Source organism: Palaemon carinicauda, chromosome 38 (assembly GCF_036898095.1).
Source record: "Palaemon carinicauda isolate YSFRI2023 chromosome 38, ASM3689809v2, whole genome shotgun sequence".
Lineage (NCBI taxonomy): Eukaryota > Metazoa > Arthropoda > Malacostraca > Decapoda > Palaemonidae > Palaemon > Palaemon carinicauda.
In genome coordinates, this window is record NC_090762.1 from 67,637,792 (window position 1) to 67,657,121 (window position 19,330).

Genomic DNA, 19,330 nt, shown 5'->3' on the forward strand with positions numbered 1-19,330 from the left:
TACCAAGCAACTATCTATCGAAAGCTTCTTTAAAAAAAACTACGAAGCGAACTCGTGATGAAGAGGAAGGAAGTGGTTCAAAGAAAACGGCAAAGATTGAAGAGAAAAAAATTAAATCAATTATAAGTGTAGAGTGAAAGTGATTAAAATTAATCATCTAAAAGAAAAAAAGAAATGTAAAAAAAAATATAGAATATAAAAATAAAAAAAATAAATAAGCTAAGTTAGGTTAAAGTTCACTTAGTGTAAGTTAGAATAAGTTACGGTAGTGTACGTTTATCGTAGTCAACCTCTCTACCTCCACGCCGCCCGTCTGTCTCCTCTCTGCGTAGCAAGACCAACACCTGCGCTGGACTTTCTAAGGTAAAGTGAGGCTAAAAACCCGTTTCTTATTTATTATTTCTTGATAATTGTTCTTTTTTACATGTCTATTATCTAATTTAGAGTGCATATTGTCATGTGTAATTATGTGTTGTAATTTATTAAGGAGTTATCATAGGTTTTTGGGCTCAACCACGGATTAATCCTATTTCAATGTATTCTTATGGGAAAATTCGTTTCTACATCCGAAGTCGGTTGTGGAACGGATTAAATTCGTATGTAGAGGTACCACTGTAGTCTTATCCAGCTTATGTCATGTATGGACAGAGCAGTCAGGGATGGTTCTAATGAGCTTGCTGCTTTGTTTACTGCAGGAGTTGTAAAGAAAAGAGCTACTTTATGTTCTTTCCTCTCTGCGGGTGTGTCTCCATGTCAAAGATCGGAGTTGCTTTTTGCGCCCATGTCTTCGGCTCTATTTCTACAGGATTTAGTTAAGGAAGTGGCTGCAAACTTGACTCAGAAGGCTACTCAGGATTTGGTTACTAAAACAGCCAGTAAGGTTTTGCCTACGTCCTTCTCCTCTCGTTTGAACTAAAGAAGGGACGTTCTATTCTCATTCTGCTCAGCTCTTTCGAGGTAAAAGTACAGGGCAAAGTTCTTTCAAGCCAGAGGCAAGGAAGCAAAGTCCAGCCGGGGCAGGGTCTGATGGCTCTCCCCTTCAAACAGTAGGAGCCAGGCTCAACAACTTCTGGCAAGCCTGGGAGAAGAAGGGAGCGGATCCTTGGTCGGTACGTTTTCTAAAGGAAGGATACAAAATTCCGTTTGTATTAAAGCCTCCTTTAGTCGCAGATCCGGTGGATCTCTCGCCCAAGTACAGGAGAGGACCGAAGAGGCAAGCCATGCATCTACAAGTGTCGCTTCTACTCGAGAAGAGGGTAATAGAAAGGGTGCAGGGTTTTACAACCGCTTGTTCCTAGTTCCCAAGAGTTCAGGGGAATGGAGACCGGTTCGGGATGTGAGCGCCCTCAACCGCTACGTCCAGAACTCGAAATTTACTATGGAGACTCAGAGGACTGTGCTAGCAGCAGTGAGAAAAGGCGACTGGATGGTGTCATTGGACCTCCAGGACGCTTATTTTCATGTTCCAATACATCCAAGCTGCAGACGTTATCTGAGGTTCGTATACAAGGAAAAGGTCTTCCAGTTTCGAGCTTTATGTTTTGGCCTCTGCACAGCTCCTATGATTTTTACAAAACTAATGATGAATGTGGCGAGTATGCTGCACTCGAGGGGCATCAGAGCCTCCCTGTACTTGGACGATTGGTTGATAAGAGCTCCCTCGGTCGACCGCTGTTTTTTGGACCTTCAGTTGACCCTGGATTTGACAAAAGAATTGGGACTTCTAGTGAGTTCAAAGAAGTCACAGTTGACTCCAACCCAGAAGATCCTTTATTTGGGGATGGAGATTTAGAGTCAGGATTTTCAGGCTTTTCCGTCGCCTGCAAGAGTTCAGTCAGCCCTTCTAAGGCTGGAGGCCTTTATGGAGAAAAGAGTCACTACGGTAAGGGAATGGATGAGTCTTTTGGGAACTCTCTCGTCCCTAGAGAAGTTTGTATCTCTGGGAAGATTGCATCTGCGCCCTCTTCAGTTCCACCTCAATGCTCATTGGAAAAGGGGAGACAGTCTCGACAAGGAGAGCATTCCCGTTACAAATACGATCAAATCACTTCTTCAGTGGTGGAACAATGCTCACAAACTCAACGAGGGCCTCTCGTTGGAGCAGAGGAACCCAGACCTCGTGTTGTTTTCAGACGCCTCAAATTCGGGGTGGGGAGCAACATTGGGAAGAAGAGAGATCTCAGGGTGTTGGACAAAAGATCAGAAGGCTCTTCATATGAATCAGAAGGAGCTATTAGCGGTACACTTAGCCCTAGAAGGATTTGAGGGGCTGGTCCTGGACAAGATGGTACAGGTCAATTCGGACAGCACCACGGCCCTAGCGTACATAGCAAAGCAGGGGGGGGACCCACTCGAAGCTGCTGTACGAATTAGCGAAATCTCTACTCCTTTGGGCAAAGGAAAGGAGGATTCTTTTATTGACTCTATTCATTCAAGGAGCCAAGAATGTGAGGGCGGACAGGCTCAGCAGGAGAGGCCAAGTTCTGTCCACGGAATGGATGCTGCATCTGGAGATTAGCAAGAAGCTGTGGCGATTAGGGGGTCGCCCCCTCATAGATCTCTTTGCAACCTCAAAAACAAAAAGGTTGGGAATGTATTGCTCTCCGGTACCGGATCCCGAGGCAGCTCACATAGACGCGTTTCTGCTGGATTGGACACACATGGATGTTTACGCATTTCCACCCTTCAAGATCCTATACAAGGTACAGTAGTGCAAAAGTTTGTGTCCCACAAGGGGACCAGGATGACTCTAATCGCTCCTTTTTGGCCATCAAGGGTCTGGTTCCCGGAGATCCTGGAGTGGTTAGTGGACGTGCCGAGAAGCCTCCCGTTAAGAGCAGATCTCAGACAGCTCCATTTGGCAAGAAATCACCAAAACTTCCGAGCTCTACGTCTGACTGCCTTCAGACTATCGAAAGACTCGCAAGATTTAGAGGCTTTTCGAAGGAGGCAGCCAAGGCTGTCGCAAGAGCAAGGAGAACCTCTACCATTAGAGTGTATCAGTCCAAGTGGGAGGTTTTCAGAGAATGGTGTACAGTAGGGCTAATTCGGTTTCTTCGTCCAATACCTCTATAGCACAGATTGCCGACTTCCTTTTAGATCTGAGGAATAAGCGTAGCTTCTCGGTCCCAACGATTAAAGGATACAGAAGTATGTTGGCAACAGTTTTCAGACATAGAAATCTGGATCTCTCCAACAATAAAGATTTACAAGATCTACTTAGATCTTTTGAAACATCTAAGAGATGTCATCAAGTATCACCAGCTTGGAACTTGGATGAGTGGCAGGTTCGAGCCTCTGCACTCGTCTACTTTTAAAGATATGACTCTGAAGGCCCTGTTCTTGGTGAGCTTGGCAACGGCTAAGAGAGTAAGTGAGTTCCATGCTTTCAGCAAGAACATTGGATTTAGAAACGGAAAAGCAATATGTTCTTTGCAGCAGGGTTTTCTGGCCAAGAATGAACTTCCTTCTCGGCCATGGCCAAAATCTTTTGAAATTTCTAATCTTTATGACTTAGTGGGCGATGAGTTAGAGAAAGTGCTCTGTCCCGTTAGAGCTTTAAGGATATATTTAGAAAGAACAAAGAGCTTGAGAGGCAACTCGGAGGCGCTTTGGTGTGCTGTCAAGAAGCCCTCGCAGCCTATGTCTAAAAATGCGCTTTCCTTTTTTTTAAGGCTTTCAATTAGAGAAGCTCATTCACAGTGTAATGAGGCAGATCTTGGACTGCTCAAGGTGAAGGCTCACGAAGTAAGAGCAGTGGCTTTTAAACAGAATCGTTCTCTACAAAGCATAATGGATGCGACTTTTTGGAGAAGTAAATCTGTATTCGCATCTCATTATTTAAAACATGTGCAGACTCTTCATGAGGACTGCTATACTTTGGGTCCATTCGTTGCTGCGAATGCAGTAGTAGGTGAAGGATCTACCACTACGTTCCCCTAATCCCTAGTACCCTTTTTCTTTCTCTTGGAACTTTGTTGTCTTTAAGGTTGTATGTGTAGACTGGTCGACAGTCTTCCGCAATCTATTGATTTGGTCAAGTGGTCATGTTCCTTGAGAGCGCCCGGAACAAGGGTATTAGTTGAGGTTATGGCACCATTTGACAGCTCCTAGAGATCTTCAGCCGCCTGGGTGGACCGCTTGATCTTTTAAGGATAACAGACAGAATAAGGCAGAGAACCATTGCAGTATGTTTCCTTATCAGGTACGAACCGCTTATTTTAGTTATATGTAACTATTAAGTGAATTTTCAATCAAATTGCTGTCTCAGACCCGCCACCAAGAGTGTCAATCAGCCATTCTTATATAACCAGTGGGTAAGTTTTATGTTTAAAAATATTTTCATAATAGAATAAATTTTTGAACATACTTACCCGCTGGTTATATAAGTTATAATCCCACCCTCCTCCCCTCTAGAGACCTAGAGGCAAGAAAAATCTGATGAAGTGGGGGTAGTTCTACCTGTAGTCCACCAGGCCACTAGTGTACACCTGACATACCTGCGTTAGCCGCGAGTTTTGAATTAGTTCTGCCGAGGCGTCAGGAACGCAAGCCATTCTTATATAACTAGCGGGTATGTATGTTCAAAAATTTATTAGTTCCGTAACCGAAATACAAACCACGCTATTTACATTGGGTTTACCTTTTAGCGCAGCTGAAATGGCGAGCCATTAGAATTTAACGAGGGTATATTACCCCCGCGCTAGTTAGCGGGGGGTAGGGGAGTGGTAGCTAGCTACCCCTCCCCCCCCCCCCTCACACACAGGTGAATGCTCACTTTCACTTTTGGCTCGGACTCGGACAGACATCTCTGTCTTGGTCCTCTCTTGGCAGCCATTGTTTGTTTTGTCTTTACTTAATCGCTTACTTTTCTTTTACTCAATATATATGTAAACATGTTTTCATGTTTGTGTATATATTTGAGTATAGAAATCAGTAAGTTTCCTTTTCAGAGTTGTGTGTGTAGTGTACGATATCTCCGTGGAGTCCTCGGCAGTTAGGCCACCACGGCGTAATTTTATGGGTCGCGATCGAGTTTGACTTCGGTCTTTCTCTCTCTCTCTCTCTCTCTCTCTCTCTCTCTCTCTCTCTCTCTCTCTCTCTCTCTCTCTCTGAGGTCGTTCACCCTTTTTACTACGTTTTACTACGGCCCTCGTAGCTTCCTTTCTGTGTGGGGGGTTGCTACGGCGTACATTTTGTCTCAATTAGTTTATGAATCTAATTGTAGTTGTTAATTTTTCAGCTTGTAGAACGATTCCTTTCGGGGTTTTCGTTCCTTCTTTAGTGTTCATTCATTTTTTAATTACATAATTACATAGTTTCATAATTATAATTGTTATAATTCTGTTTTGGTTACAGCTCTCCTTCCGTGAGTGTAAGTGGTTGTGGGGGCACGTGCCTGTTGTGTAATTCTTGTTTCCTTTCCCTCGGGATTCCTCTTCGGAGCCTTCCCGGGGGAATGAATGTGTACTAATGATTTTTGTTTTATTTTTTTACAGTTACCGATCTAGTTCGTTTCTGTAATATGGCAACGGTGTGAGCTGTCTTGTGGAGGCCTGGGGATTCGACTGTTGCTGACTCCCCTTTGGATTTTCGTCAGGGGCGTGTCTCCTTCTACTGGAAGTACTCCCGTGACGATTGACAGCTCTCCAGTTCATATTAGAACTCTCAGGAGGCTTGCCTCCTTGGGTGGGTAACTTTCCTTCCGAGGGAAGTTTTTCCTGTCCAGGCTCGAGTTTTTCCCCTTTTGGGGGGTTCTTCTCTTGCCTTTTTTTCGTGCGACTATGCTCTTGGTGCTGAGCAGTCACACCTGCAGTTTCGCTCAAGGGGCTGGGCAACTGCAGGAGCCCCTCTTCGGAGGATTGCTCCTTTTAGGTCACTGGCTGACCAGTCTCTTCTACGAAGTGTTTCTCTTTCGTTCGCGAGAGAGTACACTAATAGAGACTCCTCTTCGGAGGTTTCTTCTGCTGCTGTTGCTGTTGGCCTCCTTCGCCGTAAGGCTCACCGTCCGCCTCGTCGTAAGGGCCTCTCATCTCCCTATAAGGGTGCTAAGAGGCGCCTTTTTCAATCTCCGTTTGCAGCCTACAACTCCTTCTTCTTGATCTTCCGCCCTGGTGCAGATGGACAGCAGTCTGATCTCGTCTTCCGACGGACAACGGTCTTCCAACGGACATCAGTCTGATATCGTCTTCCGACGGACAACGGTCTTCCAACGGACATCAGTCTCCCGGCGGACAGGCAACGGTCTTCCGATGGACATCTGTCTCCCGACGGACAACGATCCCTTCGGGGCAAAGGGTTGCCTCCCACGGGGGTTCTTCCCTTGCGTGTCAGGGTTCCCCTGCGCGCCCTTCTGCTGTGTTCGCTCCTGCTCAGTGTTAGCACACAGGCGCTCTCCTGCTCATCAGCGCTTCCTGATCGCTAGCGCTCTCCTGTTCGCCAGCGCGCTCCTGTTCGTCAGCGCTCTCCTGTTCGTCAGCGCTCTCATGATGATCATCTCTGCTGTTCCTGTTGGTTCCTGTTACGCACCCTGTGCGCCCACGTTCGCCCTCGCGATCTAGAACTTCGGTTCAGGTCTGGGTCAAGGATTCTTCTTCTATGCGCAGGCTTCCACGCGTTGCCTTCTCTCGTCTGCGATCATCAGCTCGCCAGCGACCTTAGACGCGTCAACGTTCACCTGCTCGCCAGCGACCTTAGACGCGTCAACGTTCACCTGCTCGCCAGCGATCTCCTACGCGTCAACGATCGCCACGCGTGTCAGTTCCCCTGACCACCATCAGTAGTGATCTAGCGCTCGCCTGCTGTGGACCACGATCTCCGGTAGCTGAGTCTTGCCGTAGATCTTCCTCCTGCTCGCCAGCGCTCACCTTTTCTTCTGTCCTTCTGTGCGCCAGCTTTCTTCATTTGCCAGTGCACATCTGCGCGCCCTTCTTTGCCACGCACCAATGGGCGCCAACGGTTTTCTGACCGTCTAGGATCGCCTGATTAACAGCTGGCTTCAGCACTCACCTTCCTGATGCACCTGCGCGCCTTCTGTTAGCGCGATGCGCGCTAACCATCACTACTCTCTCTCGCGTTGGCAACCGCCTACGCACCCGCGCGATTCTTCATCTGCTCGCTAGCGTTTTGTTAACGCACCACCGCTCGCCAACGCGCCGACGCGCCATCGCCAACCTGCGCGTCAGCGCTCGCCAGCTCACCACCGATCGCCTGTTGATCCACATCGCCAGCGGTCTTCCTCACCCACGCGGCAGCGCGTTTCCTCGCCATCGCGCTAGCGGTCTTCCTCACCCACGTGGCAGCGCGTTTCCTCGCCATCGCGCCAGCGCTTGCGTTCGCCGCCTCGGACATGCGCTCATTCACCTGCCCACCCTCGCGCCCACTCGCCCGCGCGACCGCTCGCCTGCGCGATCATTCGCCTGCGCGTCCGCGCACATGCTCTCCAATGTTCGCCCGCGCTCGAACCAACGGTCTTCCATCGCGCGAACGGATGGTTTCCGTCGCGCGAACCGACGGTGTTCCGTCGCGCGAACCGACGATGTTCCGTCGCGCGAACCGACGGTGTTCCGTCGCGCGAACCGACGGTGTTCCGTCGCGCGAACCGACGGTGTTCCGTCGCGCGAACCGACGGTGGTGTTCCGTCACGCGAACCGACGGTGTTCCGTCGCGCGAACCGACAATGTTTCTTCGCACGAACGTCGGCTTAATTCTTGCAGTGTCCATTGCTCGTCTATGGGTTATCGCTCGCCGACCACCAGCTCTCGCCCTTCCTACCACGCTCGCCCTCCTTCTGCGCTCCTTCGGTCACCTTCGTTTGCGTTCCTGCGTGACCGCGCATGGGCGCTTCCACGTTCGCCCACGCGCAAATCATTGATTTACCATCGCGCGAGCTCTAGGGCGATTGCGACCACGATTCCCATTGGGGTTTTCGCAGCATGGCCAGCCCTGGCGAGTTCTTCTGGAGCGTATTTCCAGAACACGGCCTCACCCCGTAAACGCAGAGCATGGCACTTGCAAGAATAGGAAGAATCTTCAGGGAGGTCTGAGCAACACTCTTCTTTCCAGAACCTGGGTTAGCCCTTCCCCGTCATTCCCTGGAAGGATTTTTGGCGGGGGGCTTTCCGTTCGAGATTTCTCCATCGGCCAAGGGGTGACTGCTTACCCCTTCCTCTTCTCCATCTCGTGTAGGGAGCTTACCAGGTCCTTTCCCTCCTCGGTTACGGCCCGAGGTTTGGTTCAAGAAAGCTACAGGAAGATCATGGGTACTTTCCTCCTCTCGGGCTCAGGCACCTTGGCGTTTCGTCGTTAAGTATCTAACTTGCGGGGAAGCTCGATGTTGGACCATTTGGACGCGCTGACCGAGGGTTTCCTTTCGGGTGTCTCATCCGTGGATGTCGACAACCTCAGACACCCTTCCATCCTTGAGAAGAGTTTGTTTGTGCCCAAGGACGGAGACTTAGACAGCGGCTGTGCGGAGGAAATCGACTTCCGTTTTCACTCCTCCAAGGCGCTTTCTTCCAGACTCTGCAGGGCTCCAGCGCCTTTTTCGTTCAACTACGTCGGCCTAAGTTATCGGCTACGACAACTGAGACAAGGTGTCCAATTGCAGTTTCCTCCTGTCAGGAACAGATGGCACGGGAGGCTCCCCGGGGGGGGGGGGGGGGGGCATAGTCCTAAAGGGAGCGGCAGAGTTCACAAACTCTAGGATTGGCACCCCCCCCCCCCTTGCAGGTTTCTCGCTGGGAGGATGCTTAAGGTTTCTCATCCGGATGACAGCTTCCCGATGCCCATCCCGCACGATCTCTGTGATCAGCCAAGGATATCGCGCCTGCCGTCTCTGTCAGTGAATTCAGTGTCTCTGAACCTCTATGCCATAGGGTCGGCAAGAGTTGCCCGTTTGGGCAGAATGATCCATACCTTAGGAGAAGGTCCTCCATGGGATCATCAACGGCTTCACCCCCGGCTTCTTCAGTCGATCCTTTCTTGTAAGGAAGTATCTGAGTCGGGAGTTCCGTAGTCGACCTCTCAGCCCTGATCAAGTTTGTCGAACAAACTTCGTCCAGCATAGAACAACAGAATCGATCAGACTGGTAACGAGGCGACAGGACTCCTTAAACCCTGGATCGGAAGGACGGGTACTTTCAGTTCCCATTCCATTCATCTTCCAGGGAGCTCGTGGAATTCAGCCTAGACTGCAGGTATTCCTGCTTATGATGCAGTGTGGCGATCCCGCCGTGGCATCGCAGGTTTTTTTCCCCAGAGAACTCTCCCTACTTTCCTCATGGCCGCTCAGGTGCAGGCTTCCGCCTCCTTCGCTTTTTGGAGGGCTGGTCAACTCCGGTAGGCTCGGGTTCGACCTTCTTCAGCGCCGGGACAAGCTTCCGGATGCTTACCATGAGTGTGGGTTCATAGTATTTTGCTAGGAGCCTTCTCTCTTCTGCCTCAACATCTGGAGTATCTGGCCATGATATTGAGTCAACGGCCTGACCACGTTGGAAACCCCGCTTCTCGTCCGTCCAGCGAGGTTAAGCAACGTCGGTTCTGGTCGGTACTTGGATGGGTTACCACCTGGGGATGCCAGATTCTGTTGCCACCTCCTCCGAGCCTTCCCTTCAGTTGACTGTGGCAAGGCTGAGGAGAGTCGCAGTACCTGTTCTCGGTCAAGCAGAGCTTTCAGCCCTACCTTGGAACGTTTCCTAGTTCTCCTTTCCTCATTGACCCGTCTATAGTTCCGAACGGTCGCCTCAGGATAAGTTCCATGTGGGCCGGTCCAAGTTCCGGTGGTTTCAGGTAATGATTAACCGGACTTCCTGGCCCCTATGGGACCAGCGGAACTATTAGACCTGCAATGGGTGTTGACCTATGGAACCTCTTGATGGGAGTGGATATTCTCGTCCTTTCCCCACATTCTTGATGCTGTTCTCGGACTCGTCAAAAAAAAAAAAAGGTGGGGGGGGGCCATGTTCCAGCCCAGGCCTATGGTCAGGACCTGAAGGATACCTCTCCATCATTCAGGCAGGCGTAAGGGCCGTAGTCTGGCCCCTCTACAGATCCTACAGCTCCTGGCGAGTCGCTCCGTGCACGTCGACTTCATGATTCTGGCGTGTTCCAACCAGCAGGGGACGCATTTTCACACCTCCACATCTTGCAGTAGAGATACCGAGATGATTGAGATACTCTCAATACCACCATCGGCTCTCTCATTCCAGGCAGAGGAATGTTCTCTCCGACTATCCGAGCAGAGCCTCGTAGAGAGAGTGTACCTGGGGGTCTTTGGCCTTGAGTAACCAGCAAGTCTTGGTCTGGGGGACCTGATCGCAACAGCTTGGAACCTCAAGCTTCCGCTGTCCTTCCCCCCAGTCTAAGACCCTGAGACTCTGGCAAGATGCATTCCGGTGATGGTGGGACAACTTTGACGCCTGCGTCTTCCCTCCTTTTTGTCTGTGGAGAATGGGTCTCAACAAGACTAGGTTGTCTGTCAACCTTTCAATGGGAGAGCTCCACTGGGACTATGCGCAGAACGGTTTCTGGACCCTCTGCTTCCCCTGACGGAACTCCCGGGAGAGCTTCTCCCACGGCACAGACTACTCAAACAACCACACTGCAACATCTTTCACGAACCGGGGCGTCGCTTCGGCTTCATGCCGGGAGACACTACGCCTCCTCCTCAAGAAGAGACAACCCGCTACAGTCGCGGGACGGAGGTCGCGTCATCTGCGATAGTCATCCGCAGGGGTCTTCCAGGCGAAGTGAAGAGTCTTCGGTGGTTGGTGCCGTGGGAGATATACCTCTTCCCTTGAGGCCTCTTCTCCAGCAATAACGGTCTTATTGCCTTTCGGCGGGAGGAAACTCCTTTCCGCTCTCGGCAATGAAGCCTGTCGCTCAGCCTTTCCCTAGCCTTCAGGCTTAAAGGAATAACTTTTTCCTGCCCGCTGGATCTTTCCTCGCTCATGCGAAGCTACGATCGTCCCTGCCCTAGTCGGAGTGAGACCTCCAACTTGGAGCATGGCTCGGACTTTTTAGTCCCTTAAGAGATCTTCTCAAGACCCTTTACGACAGGCCTCGGATTGTATTCCGTCTTGGGTCTCCTGCTCACTCTGGCCGCGGCCAGTGTGTAAGCAATCTTCTTGGTCTCGTACGACTCCGCCCTTTCTAAGGAAGAGGGGGAGGCAACATTCAGGTTCGCTCCTGAGTTGTTGGCTAGACTCAGAATCTTGGGGTCCCGGCTCTTCGGTCCAATTCCTTCAAGATTTCGAGTCTCCATTCTGTATCTGATATCCCAAAACCTTCTCTTTCTTGCCAGTAAAGGAATCGAGAGGTTAGCTTTGGGAACAGCTGCAGTTTGTCCTCAGTTGCAGCCGATTTGGGAGCACAAGGAGGACACGGGGGAGAGTCACCAGTATACCTCTTCAGCTCGGACTCAAGGACATTCATCTCGACTTGTCTCCAGACCCTCCCCCGTCACGTCGCCCTACAGCACGATGTTGGATACATCGCAACGTCCCTCGCCTTCGAGTAATACTACTCTGTGACGCAGGTGCTACAAGCTGGAGTCTGGAAGTGTCTAATGACCTTCGCAGCCCGCTTCCTGCAGGGCGTGACCCACAGGAGTTTCGATACGTTTTCTATCGCTCTGTGGTGGCAACACAACAGCTGGTCTAACCTCAGGCTCCTTTTTGGACAGTTAGCAGAAGGTTGAGGGCATTGTTATCAGGTTTTAGTCTGCATGAACGAAAGAAGTATGTCTGGCGCTTATTTCTTTCTTCATAATCCCCTCTACGGGGAAGCAGCATCCTGGTCTCTGCATAGCTGACCTCGAACCTCTGCAGGTAAACCATGCTTCCTTGTGTTCCGAGTATTGAGTCAATACTGTCGCGTCCCCCATACCCTGACGAGGTGGTATTGGGAACGTCCTAACCCAGAGTTCCTTCTGGAACTCCAGGTCAACTGCCTAGGACGGGTCACACTTCTTCCTTCACACACAAGCTTATGTAGGCCACACGGTTCCTTGCGGAGCAAGGAACTTGTGAGGTGCAGGGACTCCTTTTCTCGAGTGCGACTCACTCGGATTCTGAGTCCCCGGGTAAAGCCAAAGCCAGTATGGCTGGGGACTTTCCACCCTACCTAAGGGGTAAGTCACCCAATGTAAATAGCGTGGTTTGTATTTCGGTTACGGAACAAATGACAAATTCGAAGATAATTTGTATTTTTCCTAACCATACAAACCTTAGCTATTTACACATATTTGCCCGCCAGCCCTGTCCCCCAAGACAAGTCCTACCTCTAAGTGAAAGTGAGCATTCACCTGTGTGTGAGGGGGGGAGGGGTAGCTAGCTACCACCCCCCCCCCCACCCCCGCTAACTAGCGCGGGGGTAATACACCCTCGTTAAATTCTAATGGCTAGCCATTTCAGCTGCCCTAAAAGGTAAACCCAATGTAAATAGCTAAGGTTTGTATGGTTAGGAAAAATACAAATTATCTTCTAATTTGTCATTTTATTATGAAAATATCATACTAGTTTCTTTTGTCAAGTTAGTATTTCCTGTTATTGATATATAGTATCCATTTTTAAATAAAAAATACATTAAGAAAAGTCTTTGTCTGTTGAGTTCACATCATATGTCTGGTGACGTCTTATTTCTGGCGGAAAACAGGCCGACAAATAGAGTGATTTTATTTCAGTAGGTTACTGATTAATCTTAGTATTCCCAGTATCAAATTATTGAGTAATGATAAGTATTTCAGGGCCTATATCAGTTGTTATGAGTACTACTCAGTGTTAAGTTGACTCCACACGTGGGATAGATTCTCATGTTACACTAGTTTATTTCATGTGTTTAATCTCTGATAGTAGATCAATATTTATCTAATGAAGTACTCTAAACTAATATAGTATGACATCTTTTCTGGAATTAATATATTTTCTTTATAGTATCAAAATTAAATACTTTTGCTTGGTAAGTTAGTATCCATTTTTAAATAGAAAATACATAAGAGAATTCATGGTATTTAAAAACTAAAAAAAAATGGAGACTTATCGTGCGAATGCAATAAAAATTGTGTAAAAATATTTTTTGCAAGAAAATGAGAAAAAGGTTTTATATATTTCCCAAGTCATTCTTTGTCGAGTTCAAGTCACACGTGCGATGACGTCATGTTTCTGGGGGGAAGGCCAGCTGGAAAATCGAGTGATTTCCTTTTGGTGCGTTACCAAGTAATAATACTGTAGTATTCCCATTATAAAAACCTGGAGTAATGATACTAAGTATTTCTAAAAATTTCTAAAGAACTACAGTATGAAGATTTAACAATGAACTAAAAATTGAAATTGAGTATGAAGCTTTAAAGATAAACTAATGTACCCATACAGAAATAGAGGGAATATATTCATATGATAACTATTAATAATCGCTATGAACGAACTGTATAAAAACTATGATATATTATATGGTTGCTTGTGGAATATTCACTATGAAGATATTATTGCCTTGGTTTTAGCAACAATGAACCTTGCTACCTTCGATACTGTGTCTTCATCATCGGGTACTAGATTTCATAGTAGTAGATGCCTTAATTCTGAATGAGAGAATGCTCACCACACCTGTACCAGAAAAGACCAGGATATCATGTCTAAAGTGTTTTGATGCCTACTCCATTTGATTGTGGCATGTCAGTGACTCTCCTTTGTAGACACTATTGTTCATGCAGTTCTTTAGAGTTCCAGATAAGTGACCGGTCTTCATTGAATTCATGTAAAACTCGGTTGAGAGCTTCATCTTCAACTCGTATAGGTAATTATAAGCAGAACGGATGTTGTGAGGACCACAAAAAGTGGACGTACAGTTTTTGTGTTACAATAATACCTTAACATACGAGCATAATTCGTTCCAAGACCGACCTTGTATGTCAAATTGCTTGTATCTCAAGTCAATTTTTCCCATATAAAATAAAAAAAAAATTTAATCCGTTCCTGCCCTCTGAAAAACACCAAAATCAGTTATATAACAAAGGATAAACATGTTTTTAATTACTATAGTGCTTTACACACACTCATAAAATGATTGCTGAACTGTAATCTGCAATAAAATGTGGCTTTATTATGGAGCTCTTACCTTCAAGACGGACGATAGCGGCTAACAGTGGTGTGTGCAGAGGAGGGAGGGAAGGAGAGAATTGGAAGGTACCGTACCTACAATACATAGCGTAACACTTAAAATGAACTTAGCTTACTGAATTTTTAAACATTTTTATTCTTATCTACTTTTATTAATTTCTAGTTTTTATTTTTCTACAGTCAGACCTCTTATTACGATAGTTAGGTTAAAGAGACAGCCGCGATACGCAAATAAATGTTACACTAGGGTGGGCTAGCTCCTTACCTAAAAAGTCACTGCCCCTTACCACAAGCGGGTGGCTAAGCTGATGATTTAACACAGTAAATACTACCTAATACAGTAGTTTTAATTTGGTTTCTACAACATTTTATAATCATATGTACAGTGTACAGAACATTTGCACCCATGTACACTATGTACTGGACACAGTAAGGTTACAGTACATTATTGTGCTAATGTAAAGTTTACCGAGTCATCATCATCCCCTTACTGTTCTGTATAGCAAAAGTTATTCCTATCTAGTAACAATGTACTGTAACATAATACTGATACTGTAATATGTGTACAGTAATATTACTACGTTACAGCTTAACTGTACTTACTGTAAATGTTCGGTTTGTTCGTTCAGACGACTGTAGCCTACACCACTACTCTAGAAGCATGACGCGACTTATGTGTTGTGTCTTGCCCAGTATGTTATCTATGCTTTCTTAAACAGAAATGTAGCTCATTTTATTCTCTCTCTCTCTCTCTCTCTCTCTCTCTCTCTCTCTCTCTCTCTCTCTCTCTCTCTCTCTCTCTCTCTCTCTCTCTCTCTCTCTCTCTCTCTCTCTAGTTAATTGAACTTTAATAAAACCTATACCGTATATTACCGTGTAAAGGGCTACCCCATGTAAACAATGAACCCCAAAATTTCCTTTTAAAAAAAGGCATTTTTATCATATACAGTACTCCATGTAATGGGCGTACGGCAATTTCGAGGCCAGCCTGTTACTACACTTTGGTTATAAATATTTTATCACACATAATCTTTACTAAAAGCTCTTAGTATCATTCGTTATCACTTGCATGTCTAAATGCGTTCGTTTGTTCGTCATGATCGGTGATGAAAGGTAAATAAAAATGTTTCTGTTTTAGGCGGCATTTTTAAGAAAAAAACAGCATAAAATCAAGTAGTAGGTTGGCCAGGGCACCAGCCACCCATTGAGATATTAACGCTAGAGTTATTGGATCCTTTGACTGTCCAGACAGTACTACATTGAATTCTCTTTGGTTACGGCTCATTTTCCCTTTGCCTACACATGCACCGAATAGGCTGGCCTCTTCATTACATACTCTCCTCTGTCCTTGTACACCTGACAACACTGATGCTACCCAACAATTCTTCTTCACCCAAGGGGTTAACTACTGCACTGTCATTATTCAGTAGCCACTTTCCTCTAGGTAAGGGTAGAAGAGACTTTAGCTATGGTAAGCAGCTCTTCTAGGAAGACACTCCAAAATCAAACCATTGTTCTCTAGTCTTGGGCAGTGTCATAGCCTCTGTACCATGGTCTTCCACTGTCTTGGGTTAGAGTTCTCTTGCTTGAGGGTACACTCGGTCACACGATTCTATCTTATTTCTCTTCCTTTTGTTTTGTTAAGGTTTTATAGTTTATATAGGAGATATTTATTTTTATGTTGTTACTGTTCTTAAAACATTTTATTTTTACTTGTTTCCTTTCTGCACTGGGCTGTTTTCCTTTTTGGAGCCCCTGGGCTTAAAGCATCCTGATTTTCCAATAATAATAATAATATAGTATAAAAAGTAATGGGCCAAGAACTCTACCCTGAGGAACACCAAATATCGCATTCCTATATTCACTATGGTGCCCTGCATCAGCAACTCTGCAATCTACTGCTTAAAAATTCAATAATAATGCTAAGAAATGATCCACCAACCTTTTGAGTTTGAAAACAAGGGCATCATGATTAACACGGTCAAAAGCAGCACGAAAATTAAGGCCAATCAAATGAACTTCCTGACCACAATCAAGGGAGTTCTGTACAGCATTGGAAATTGCAATAAGGGCATCACATGCTCCAAGGCCTTTACTGAAACCAAATGGCTGAAACAGCAGCGGAAGCAACAAGTGTCACTCCCTTGGAGCTACCATTGTTGGAACCAGAAGAGGCATCTCACTTCCTTTATAATGAGCCTTACGTCATATTGCTGGATTAGGTAAACGACCTCATGTCCAAGGAATGGGAAGGTGTTGCTTGATTTATGGTTTCTTTCCAGAACCACAGACTACTTACCACAAATTCGATGTTCCTTTATCAACTCAGGCTAGACTCGCCATGGACCTTATTAAGAAGCAGGTCTCTGGTGCGAAAAACTCTCTGAGATGTAGTCGTTCATTGAGATTGCACATCCTGCCTTATCTCGACAAAGAAAGTTGTATGTTCACACGGGTACACCCTAGTCCTCATCTGATCAACTCGCATATTGCAAACTTTACATCAGACATGCCTTGTGGGAACTTAGTACTGTACAGCTGCTGTCATCATTTTTTGCCCCAGATCTTCAGAATATGGAGGCATTAACTATACTGTATCTGCATTTCAGGCCTGATCCTATCCACACCATCGATCAGGAGCAGTTTCATACTTTGCAGAATCAAAATCTAGCAATTCCTGACAAGAAAATAATATGAAGGCCCTGGCCACTCCGGGGTGGTAACAGTTTCTACTCCTTGATATGGGAGTATTGTGTACTAAGAGAAAAGACTATTTTCAATATTAAACTTACCCGATAATCATGTAGCTGTCAACTCCGTTGCCCGACAGAATTCTATGGAGGGATACGCCAGCTATCACAATACTAGAAGGGGGTGTACTTACCAGCGCCACCTGTGGCCAGGTACTCAAGTACTTCTTGTTGACACCTCCTCAATTATTCCTCTGTCGTGCTTCCGGCAAGACGTTCTGGGATACGCTTATGTTCTTGGAGTATTTTCACGACTTTGGTGAAGTATTTCTCTTTGATTTCGGCTGTCGCTTTACTGGAAACTTCTATATTAGCTTAGTTAGCTTTTGGAATTAATTTGATTAATTATGGTGACGAAGAGAGTATGAACTCTCTTTCACTTTTTAATGGCCGACCCTTCCCTTAGACGGAAGTGTTGGTGTCTAAGAGAGTATAGACTCTCTTTCTTAATTTTGCTTAACAAAAGTTATAGATTTATTTTTTATCTCTCCGCCTCTTATAGGCCTCTTCGATTAACTTCCTTTTATTATAAACTTATTAAAATTAATTTTTATATTTGTTTATATTCGACCTTCCTAATAGTAGGCGGTCTTTTCTTGGTACCGAAGTTAATTAACATTGAGCCCGTCATTTTGGTTTTACCTGTTAACATATTATGCTATTTTAATGTCTTTGAAAGAATTTCTTTGATAGTCTCGTACTGTTTTCAAAGTTGAACTAACGTTTTGTTTTGTCTCTGCAGTTGTTGACGTTCAGAACGTTCAACTTGCGCTCTATCGTTACGATAGAGAAAGAATTTTCACGGTTTCACGTTGCAGTAAGAGTAACCGTGTCTAGCGTTTTGTTCATTCTTTCTTAACTTAATGGTTTTAATCCTAATAAAGGAACTTTTCATTTTGGGAAATATTTCAGTTTTTTCCTTTAACAATAATATGTTTTAACGATATATATGATTGGGCTCTTCTCTCAGGTTCTAAGTCAAGAGAGAGAGAGAGAGAGAGAGAGATAGAGCCGGAGGGAGAAAGAGGAGGATAAACGTTTCATTCAAGCGAGTAACGTTGTTATCGTTTTTGCTCTTCTCCCTAGTCTCTTTAGGGGAAGAAGGTAAACGTTTCTAGAGTGATCTAGTGTTTAGTCTCTTTCCAGCCACTGAATTATTTATCTTTCATTAGATTTTTCTGTTACATTGTAAATCTGTTTTCGCAATTACTAACTTTTGAGAAAGGATAGAATTGCGTGTTTCAGGTACAAACCACTTAAAGTTTCGAGTTCAGTGAAATAAGTGCAAACAGAAAATCAAAGTGATAAGTGATTAGCGCAAAGTGTGTCAGTGTTGTGCGTGAGGGTACTTCTGTGCGCGCCAGTCGTCCTCCCAGTCCGGGACCTCTTGCAAGCTCCCAAGCCCAGGGGAGAAGCAATGTCGAAGGGCAGAAGGGTTCAGCAGGCCTTGATCGGCGCACAGAAGTATCCTCGGTGGTTGTGGGCGTGTCTTACCGAGACCGTCACTCCCACCCGCAGACGATTGAGCCCTTATTTTGCTCGTCTGCAGAAGAAATTTAGGGGAGAAAACGCTGGTCTCAGGTCTCAAGACCTCTTAAACGTAAAGTCCAGACCTATGCCAGACGTACGAAGTTAGAGTTCAACAACCCGGATGCAGTCATTGGGTTAGCTCTGACTCTCCTCAGTCATCAGTTGAATGCACTCCGCCTAAGAGGAGTAAGGTTCTGCCACAACAGAGCTCGACTGTTAAGGCTTTACCTCAGCCTACTGTAGTTTCTGCCGACCCCAAGTGGACTCTACTACAGTCCATGCAAGCACAGCTTTCGGACTTGATGCGTGAGTGTCGGGCTGAGAGTGTTGCGCCTCCGCCTCCGCCTACACTCCCTCCGCCTGCGCTCGCTCCGCCTGATCGCAGTACCACCTGCCAGGCGTACGATGTTGAGCCACGTTCTGAGTTTGCTGTTCCCAGTGGTGTTCAGCCTCCGCCTTCCTTAAGGCAACCTTTACAATGGGATCAGGAGGATTATACCACTCTTCCTCCGCCTCCACTTGCTGCTCCACCAGTGATGCAACACTCGGTTGAGGTACAACAACCTCTCCCGTCCATGAGTCAGTCTCCTCAGCTCTCGCTGCAGCGAGCTCAACCCTCCTCAAGGCAAGCACCTCAACACCTTAGCCTTGCGCCTCAGGAGCCTCAACTTGCGAGATTTTTACTGCGTTCTGCGCAGCCACTACCTTTTCGCTCTCAGCTCACACCGCAGGAACCTCAACTCGTTCCTCAGGAACTTGCTACTGCGCATCCGCCAACCACTCAGCAAGCGCAACCCTTGAGTTCAGCCACTCATGCCAGGAGTCAGCCTCCTCCACCCATGCGCCTACCTTCTGCTACTTCCTTTGATCAGCCTTTGCAGACTGAGCCTCAGGTGTTCCCTCAACAGAGTCTTGAAGAGGAAACCACAACTATTG